At 52.1% G+C, this 8532-nt stretch overlaps 1 protein-coding gene across 2 annotated transcripts in view; it reads right to left on the reverse strand.

Annotated features, from left to right (window-relative positions):
- Nucleotides 1–8291, reverse strand: part of Ntmt1 (N-terminal Xaa-Pro-Lys N-methyltransferase 1) — a 17271-nt gene extending 8980 nt beyond the window's left edge. The window contains exon 1 of one of the 2 annotated variants that reach the window (XM_037204586.1): nt 8237–8291. The gene's annotated coding sequence lies outside the window, so the exon portion shown is untranslated. Of the gene's footprint in view, nt 1–918; nt 1082–8236 lie in introns of those variants that run through there. The other variant, XM_028884629.2, reaches the window with a different exon arrangement.
- Between the last annotated feature and the right edge of the window lie 241 nt (nt 8292–8532).

Genomic DNA, 8532 nt, shown 5'->3' on the forward strand with positions numbered 1-8532 from the left:
AGGTTCTATGAGGTCATATGACCAGTGAAACTGATGATCAATTTGGAAGAGACAAACACAAGCTCTCTCCCTCCCTGTACACCCAGAACTAACTCACAGTTGAAGACTCTGATCTCTTGATCCTATGGCTTCCGGCTTCCAGCAGAGCATTCCCCAAGAACCTCCCAACATCACCTCCCCTCCTCCAGTTTAGAGACAGGAAAACCAGCATGCTAAAGGACATGATGTGCCTTAAAACACCATATAGGAAACAGGAGCCACAACTCAGGACAGGATCCAGGCTTCTTACGTAGTTCTGGGCCCTCCTAGTGGTCCCTCCCATCTCACTGGGTGACCAGCCCATGCATGCATTACTGCCATCGGCTACACCACCTCAGTCAGGGCCTCCAACCCCAGCTGTTTCAAACCCTTATCAAAAGGATAAAAGACCAAAATGATCACACGGTGGAGCAGCAAAGCCTGGGCTTTTCGAGATGGCAGTCTCCCCGCAGAAAAGGCTGACCTTGGCCCCAAGGGCTCACGACTGTCTCTGTGTCGGCCAGAGCTGGACTAGTTAAACATGATAGCAACCTGTGCAACTGGGCACTTAACCACGAGGACGTGGCCCGAGTACGGCGTCAATTCCCCCCACCAGCCTCGCAGTAGCTGCTTTCTTATCTCGGAGGGGAAACTGAGGACTGGAAAGGGCCTTTCATTGGCCTAGAGGCGCGAGTGCCAGCCTCCGACAACGTGGCTTCCTCTAACCCGATGCGCGGTCACCACCGTCGTTGCCCAGGTCTGGTCGGTGGACTTCTCCGGGACACACACGTGGGGCAGGCCCGGGTCACTTGACGATCGGGCCTTACCACTTTGGGCAGTTGGGGCGAGCACTTCCCTCCTCCTTGACCACGTCCCCTCCGTCCACCTCGCGCTACTCACCCGGGCAGGGGGCTCTCGGGATCCGAGAGACAAGGGTGAGGCGAGAAGAAGGATGGCAAAGACGAGAGCCCACGGCAGCCGCCACCACTCTACCGGACCAGACACCTCGCGGCCTCTGCCTTTGTCCGCACACGTCACTTCCCCGAGCCTGGAGGGGAGTGGACTCAAGCTCGCTCCGCCCCACGGCCAGCTCACCCCGCCCACGGCCAGCTCACCCCTCCCCACAGGCGGATGGCCCTTCCCCACGGCCAGATCGCCAGTCCCACCGCCAGCTCACCCGGCTCCACCTCCAGATCGCCCCGCCCAAAGCCATCTCGCCTTTCTCCACGTCCAGCTCGCCCCGCCCCACGGCCGGCTCACCTGGCACATCCAGCTCACCCCTCCCCACGCCCGGTCGCCCCTCCCCACGCCCGTCGCCCTCCCCCACGCCCGGTCGCCCCTCCCCACGCCCGGTCGCCCCTCCCCACGGCCTGCTCGCTGAGCCACACGACCAGATAGTCCTGCCCCACAGCCAGTTCACCCCTCCCATCGCTAGCTCGCCCTCTCCACGGCCATTTCACCCGCCCACTGTCAGCTCACTGCTCTCCTGATGGCCCCATCCGCGGGTTCCTAACCCAGTTTTTTGCCTACACGGAAGCCTTCCTGGACTTCAAGTTGAAGATCCGCAGCTGATTATCTCTCGAACTAAGTACGTGCACCAGTTTACTTAAGGATGTATCTCTTTTTTTCGAGACAGAGTCCGACTACGTAACTGAGTGCTGGCCTTAAAGTCCGCGAGCCTTCTGCATCAGATTCGCGGTTGCTGTGTTACAGGCATGCCACATGGCACAAGGCTGGATTCTTTCTCTCTTTTTTCTTTCTTCTTTCTTTCTTTCTTTCTTTCTTTCTTTCTTTCTTTCTTTCTTTCTTTCTTTCTTTCTTTCTTTCTTTCTTTCTTTCTTCTTTCTTTCTTTCTCTTTCTCTCTCTCTTTCTGTTTTGTTTTGTTTTTCGAGACAGGATTTCTCTGTGTAGCTTTGAAGCCTGTCCTGGATTTCACTCTGTAGCCAGGCTGGCCTCGAACTCACAGGACCCTGCCTCTGCCTCCCGAGTGCTAGGATTAAAGGCGTGAGCCACCACCACCCCGGCAAGGCTGGATTCTTAAAAACCAGCGTTTGTGAGAGTTTTCCACTTTAAAGAGGAATAAAGGCCATTGTTGCTCAAATCCGCCCATCTCAGCTAGTATCTTAATACACCAACTCAGAAAAGAAAAAGAAGCAGCTTTGATGGAGGCAAGGAAGCAGAAATCTAGAAGTTTCCCTTCCAGAAGACTGCCCTTCCCGATCCATTCACAGACATTCTGCAGCAGTTTGAAAGAAAGATGAGCTTGATGCATGTAAACCTTTAACCTCAGTTCTAGTCCTCTTTTCTGACTGGTGGATGTAAGGATTCAGCTACTGTGCTCTGAGGGTTCAATGTGTACATTGCAGGCTCAGGCTTCAGCCAGCGTTTGCAGTGGGTTCCCAGGCAATGAAGCTATGACAACTATTGTCACCTTAAGCTCACCTCTGGCAGCCAACATCCTGATGTCAGACATAATCTACAATGCTTCCCTAGGTTCTGCATACAGGAAGTGCTTAATGTTGTGTCTGCCTTTATGTTCTCAAGTCAGCGACTTGCTAGGTAACCCACGATGGCCTGGAATTCATAGTGATCCTCCTGCCTTTGGAATGCTGGGATTAAAAGAATGCACTACCACACACCGATGTGTATGTTAATGAAATGAAAGCTATGAGACTTGGGAGGCTGAAAAACCACAGCCACAGGTGAGTCCCCATCCTAAATTTGTGTACATGTTATTTGATATCTGCTCTGGACTATTCTAGGTCATACCTGGTTTCAATAATTTCAAGAGCTATTCACCACCATTCAGTGGCGAGCGCTTACAGTCCTAGCATTTGGGAGGTGGAGGCAGGAAGGCCAGAGGTTAAAGTCATCCTCTCACATGTAATAAATTTAACACCAGCCCACTGTTGCTCAAATTGCTAACTGGTCTTTTAATAAAAAAAACCCAGATCCAAAGAGCCAGGCGGATCTCTGTGAGTTCGAGACCAGCCTGGCTACAAAGTGAGTCCAGGAAAGCGCAAAGCTACACAGAGAAACACGGTCTCGGAAAAACAAAAAAACAAATAAATAAATAAATAAATAAAATAACCAGATCCAGCTATTGGGGTGAATGCTGCAGATCAGAGAGACAAAAGGAACAAGCCACTGCCACGTCTCACCTCACCAAATGAATCCTCTGTTGCCGAAAAGCTTAGTCCTGTCTCCTCATGCCCTATATACATACCTTTCTCCGCCCAGCCATATTGCTTCCTTCTAGTGCTGGGATTAAAGGCATGTGTGCTTCCAAATACTGGTAGAGAAAAGCATGAGACCCTCAAGTGCTGGAATTAAAGTGTGTGCCACCACTGCCTTGCTCTGTTTCTCTCCTAGTCTGAATCAATCTCTTGTAATCCAGGGTAGATTTGAACTCACAGAGATTCAGAGGATCTCTGCCTCCTGAGTGCTAAGATTAAAGGTGTGTGCCACCACTGCCTGGCCTCTATGTTTAATCTAGTGGCTTGTTCTGTTCTCTGATCTTCAGACAAATTTCATTAGGGTACACACTATATCACCATAGCCCACACTACCTGAGATCTCATCTCAGAAACAAAAACAAAAGCCAAGAGCATGGAGAGGACGCCTTTAATCCCAGCACTCAGAAGACAGAGGCAGGCAGATCTCTGAGTTCGAAGCCAGCCTGGTCTACAGAGTGAGTTCCACGACACCCAGAGCTACACAGAGAAGCCTTGTTTTGGGGAGGGGGAGGAATGTTTGTTTCTTTTCCAGATATGTAGAATTCAGTTCTCAGGCAATCTGACCCCTTCTGGACTCAAAAGAAAAGAAAACTCATGGGGCAGAGGCAGGCAGATCTCTATGAGTACGAGGCCAGCCTGTTCTATACAGTGAGTTCCAGGACAACCGGAGCTACATAGTGAGAGCCTGTCTCAAAATTATTATTATTATTATTAAGCAGGTTTGGGGGCTGCTCAAAAAAAGCAAGTTAAGAGCACGCACTGCTCTTGCCGAAGATCTGACTTCAGTCCCCAGCGCAAGCATTGGGAGTCTTACAACCCCTGTAACTCCGACTCCAGAGGATCCACTGCCCCCTTGTGGCCTCCAGTACACTTGCACCATGTGCACGTGCCCACACACAGGTGCACACCTATACTCATAATTTTCAATAATTACACAGTAGTGATGTAGCTCAGTGGGTAGAGCGATTGCCTGGCATGCATGAAGCCCTGGGTTTGATCCCCCAGCATCACATGAACCCAGGTGCAGCTGTGCATGCGAACCCGAGCTTCAGGAGGTAGAGAGCAGCCTTCACCTGGTAGAAGGATCAGAAGTTCAAGTCATCGAGAGCTAAGGAACCCTGTCTTTTTTTTTTTTTTTTTTTTTTTTTTAAAAAAAAAAGGAGTTTAAACCTAGATGTCCCTCAACTGAAGAATGGATTAAGAAAATATGGTACGGGCGGTGGTGGCGCAACACTTTTATTCCAGCACTTGGGAGGAGAAGACAGGCGGATCTCTGTGAGTTCGAGCCAGCCTGGGCTACCAAGTGAGTTCCAGGAAAGGCGCAAAGCTACACAGGAAAACCTGTCTCGAAAACAAAACAAAACAAAAAAAGAAAAGAAAATGTGGTACATATATACAATGGAGTACTACTCAGCAGAGAAAACAATGACAACATGAAATTTGCAGGCAATGGATGGGAACTAGAAAATATCATCCTGAGTGAGGTAACCCAAACCAGAAGGGCAAACATGGTATGTACTCACTCGTAAGTGGATTCTAGAGATAAAGCAAAGAACAATCAGACTAAAACCACAGAACCATGGAGGCTATATAATATAGCATGGACCCTAGGATGACTGTGGCTTATAATAAAAGTTTTGGTTTTAATCATCACTGGGCAAGCTTCAGTGAAACATTTCATTATTAGGATAAGATTTTTTTTTTTGAGTAAAACCAAAATTTATTATAAGCCACAGTCATCCTAGGGTCCCCCCCCCCCCCCCCGCTACTGTATAGCCTCCCTGGTTCTGTGGGGTTGCAGTCTGATTGTTCTTGCTTTATTATCTAGAAATCCACTTATGAGTGAGTACATTACCATGTTTGTCTCTGGGTTTGGGTTACCTCACTCAGGATGATTTTTTTCTAGTTCCATCCAGGATAAGAATTTGTACTGTATGTATTAAGCTGATTATATATATATAAAGAAAGAGAGAGAGAAAGAAATAAAGTTTATCTCCCCCATTTTATTTCCTGAGGAAATGTGTGCCTCCATCCCTCTGAAGCATGTTACAGCAAATGAATACATGTTTCATGATGCCTCTTCTACACATGTGAGCGATACTCATTTTTTTAAATTATAAAATTTATACCATACTTGTCTCAACTGAATCCTCATCCCCCAACCTGAGTTCTACACTCCCATGGGCTTCCTCCAGCTCTCTCCCAACCATGACTCACTGGCTTGTCCATCTCTCTGTCCTATTGGCTCATGGAACTCCAGGAAGAAGAAACCTGTTGGCAACACACAGCTAAGAGAAGCAGAGCATGAACTTGACCTTGGTTCTTGGATTTCCAGACCCATTGTGTTCTTACTGTCCTCTGAGAGTAGGACTAACAGGAAGCCCTCCCCTTCCAGCTCAGCCAAGTACAGCCACTCTGGGGCTGGAAGAGTGGCTGAGCCTGGCCTAGTCTCTGGATTAAGCATGGCCACCCTGGCCAGAAGTGCCAAGATCTCTGTGGTGTGGCCCTGACATCCAGGGCACACCAGCCCACCCTAGTCCCCAGCCACAGTGCCTATCGCTCCCCAGTGTCTATGGGTGAGCGCGGATCACAATGACTCCAAGAAGACTTGCAGGTATCTGGGAGGGGCTGCCAGAGGCGGCAGGTAGGAAGATGGACTCTCCCAGCAAATAGCCCACCTCTTGGGGGGCTCTAAACTCACAGGACCTTCCAGGGCCTCACCCAGCAGACCACACACGGTGAGTGTGTTTAGAACTGATGACAGACTGAGCATAGGATATGTTTGGGAAAAAGCAAGCCTGGAGACTGCCCCAACCCCCCAGCCCCCAACCCCCGTCCAGTGTCGGCTGAAGGATAACTGGGCTTTCCTCCCTAATTGGGAGTTTGCTCAAAATGTGTCTTGACTGTGGATGTGGCTTGATGGTGGAACACTGGTCTACGCTACAGCAGGCCCTGCCAGGCCCTTGTCTCATACCCAACCCTGGGGACGGGGCAGTGAAAATGGTCTTGACTCCTCCCCAGACCACTGTCAGAGGCTAGGCTAGGAGGTGGGAGAAAGTCACATGTATTTGCAGCTTGTTCCAATTCTGAGAGCAGGCTGCCAGATCCGCCTGGAATTCTACAACCATTGAGCTCTAGCCGTCCTAGGCCTCTTTCCTCCATGGTTTTCAGTCATGTGTGAGCTGCAGGTGGTAGCCCAGGTTTATAATCCCAGAACTTGGAAACAGAGGCAGGAGGATAATGGAGTCTAGGCCAGCTTGTGCCAGGTAGGGAGACCCTTCCTCAAAATGAATGAAGAGAGAGGCAGGTGCGGCTGTGCCTTATTCTGTAGCCCGAGAACTGACTGGGAGAATTTTCTGGTGTCCAGACCTCAAGGCTAATAAGAAGCAGAGCAGAGACAAAACTCCAAATCATGATATATTTTTGAGACAGGGTCTCACTCAACCCAGGTTGACCTTGAACTCGGTATGCATCCAAGAACAACCCTGAGTTTATTTTTTGTTAATTTTGAGGCAGGTTCTTACTATGTAGCTCCAGCTGGTCTGGAATTTGTATGTAGACCAGACTGGCCACAAACTCAGAGATGCTCCTGCTTCTGCCTCCCAAGTGCTGGAGATAAAGGTATGCGCCATCACACCCAGCAATAATCTTGAATTTTGTTTTTCAAGACAGGGTTTCTCTGTGTACCCCCGGCTGTCTTGGAACTCACAGAGACACAGCTGCCTCTGCCTCCCAAGGGCTGGGATTAAAGGTGTGCACCATCACCGCCTGTAGCCTTAAATTTAGGAGAAAAAAATTTTTATGTGTGTAATGTGTTGGCCTACATGGCTTTGCACCACGTGGTGCCTGGTGTCCTCGGAGACTAGAAGAGGGTGCTGATCCCCCTGGAACTGGAGGTTGAAAACTGTCCTGTAGGTTTTGGGAATCGAACCCTCATCCTCTCGCTGATTCATCTCTCCAGCCTCTGCCTCCCAAATTCTGGGATCACAGGCATTGGCCGCCACGCTCAATTTCTCGCACATTCTAGGCAAACCCTCTCCCAACTGTGCTAAATGATAAGAAAGGCGGTCTTGGGCCGACAGGTGCCCGCGCCCGGTACTGTGCTAGGCGCCCGGCGTGTACTAGATCACGTCAACGTCACAGCCGCCCCCAAAGGGCTGGCGTTCCGCCGTCACCGTCTTTGCGCGCGGGCACAGCAGGGAGCGGACACAGCAGGGGATGGTCCTGCCCGAGGAGCCAGCTCCGCTGCCCCTACCCGGCGCTATGGCCTGCGGGCTGGCGCGCGACCTCCCCGCGGTCCCGCTCGCCCCGCGCGTCCCCCAGGCGCGAAGATGTCCTGAGCTGAGCTCGGACTTACGATGTCACGGCGCCAGCCCGCAGCGGGACCCCGGCCTACGAGCCCAAGGGGTGTCCCAACGGGCCGCCCCCCGCGCTGTACTCCGCTGCTGCCCCGGCTGTTCACGCCCGACCTCCGTGCCGGGCGAGAATCAGCCGGCACGTGGTGGCAGGACTGCGAGCGCCTGCCCTACCTGTCCCCCGGGATCCCGTACGGGCCGCGGGGCCGCGGGACCCTGCGCGCGCTGCTGCTGCGCCGCTGCTGCCGTCTGGCACGGCCCAGGGCGGGGGCCCGGGGAGCCGGGCCCGGAGGGCGGGGGCCCGGGAGCGGGGGCTCGGGAACACGGCAGCCCGCGGCCCGCGACAACCCTGACACCTTCGGCGTGCTGCTGGGAAAGTTTCTACCCACCAAGTTCCGCGACTTCCTGCACCAGCTGCGCGAAGCGCGGAGCCGGAGGAGCACCGTGAGGCCGCGGGGAACGCGGTGGGTGGGGTGGGGTGGAGACTAGGGGTCCCCAGTGAGTGAGGACCGTCTCCATCCAGCTCACTGCGCTTTCCTCCTCTTCCCCCTTCTCCTTTCCTTCCCTCTCCTCCCCTCCCAGCACCCTCAGCGCCACAGTACCCCAAGGGTGCATCAGAGCCCTACCTAGATTCGTGTCGCAGCTGCTCATTCCTCCCAGACTGTGGTAAGTGAGATACCTTCTTGGTCAAGGAGGCGTTGTCCTGGTTGCTACCGGAAGTGGGGCTCTGCTCCCATCAGCTGTGACCTCTTTGTCTTCAAGGGACCAATCATTGCACTCAGAGGACAGTTTTAAAGAGAAGACTACCCTGGGGCCCCCAAGAGGTGAATTCATCACAGCCAGAAAGGCCAACCCGTGAGTAGTAGTTGTGAATACACACACATGCTATAGCTTTGTGGAGCTGACTCTCTCCTTCCACCTT

This window comes from Peromyscus leucopus, chromosome 4, assembly GCF_004664715.2.
Source record: "Peromyscus leucopus breed LL Stock chromosome 4, UCI_PerLeu_2.1, whole genome shotgun sequence".
Lineage (NCBI taxonomy): Eukaryota > Metazoa > Chordata > Mammalia > Rodentia > Cricetidae > Peromyscus > Peromyscus leucopus.